The sequence below is a fragment of the Ixodes scapularis genome, unplaced genomic scaffold, assembly GCF_016920785.2.
Source record: "Ixodes scapularis isolate PalLabHiFi unplaced genomic scaffold, ASM1692078v2 ptg001158l_1___fragment_3__unscaffolded, whole genome shotgun sequence".
Taxonomy (NCBI): Eukaryota; Metazoa; Arthropoda; class Arachnida; order Ixodida; family Ixodidae; genus Ixodes; species Ixodes scapularis.
Window position 1 is genome coordinate 2047501 of NW_024610108.1, and position 1036 is coordinate 2048536.

The window sequence follows — 1036 nt, forward strand, 5'->3', positions numbered from 1 at the left end:
ACATTTTTTTTTCTAATTTTTTTTTACTTAATTTTACATGTGGTAAGTATGCAGGACTTATACCATCCTTTGTATTGATTTATTTGGGTCGTGTCTTTTTTTTCCACATTATTAGCCTTCTTGTACTCCTCCTCCTCCTCCTCCTCCTGCTTATCATTATTGTAGAAATGTTTTCCTTTTTCTTTTTTTCCTCTTTCTTTCTAAGCTTTTAGTTTCCACCAGAGTGTCGAACCGAAATTTTTATTGGTTTGTTTCGATTTGCGGGAGCACAAAAGTAATGTAGGACATTAAAATAGCACAACAAATAGAAGAACAAGAGGTATACAGGACAGGCGCTGATGTTGAACTAGTTTCATTCAGGAAAAGTGAACATGTATATACACACGACAGGCAAAGCAGCACATATTCTTAATGGTAGAAGATATTTGAGCTGGGATGCTGGTGTCTCCCAGCACGATCAAACCATCCGGGGCTATTGCCGCCTTCTCGGCTGCCCTCGGCACTTATCGTGAATAAAAGCTATATATGTATGTTTACTTTTCCTGGATAAAACTAGTTGAAAGTGAGTGCCTGTCCTGTATACTCCTTGTCCTCGTCTTTTTTGCGCTATTTTATATATTTTACTAAGATGAACCAACAGCGTACCGTATTAAAAAGAAAAAGAAGAAGCTAAAGTGATATTATATTTACCTGGTGCTTCTTTTCGTAATAGGCACTATTTCAAGAGTGCAAACGGGTATCTTTCCATTCATATGTAGGGTTCGCTTATTTTCAGGCGCCGAGAAATAAATTGCTTTATTTAAATTTGATGGAGCAGTAAATGACAAGCTACATACATATCTGTCTTTCCTTGTTTTTTTTTTTTTGTGTGTTATATTTTAGCCTGAATTTAAAAGTTATCAGTCTGTTGGGTCGCCTAAAATACAGGTGATTGGCATTTGAGGTTTTTTTTCTTTACAAGATAATGGTTGATTCAATTTAGCAAGTAAGCATCAATTGTGCTACTTTTTTTTTCCTTCATCTTAAATAGAGCTAA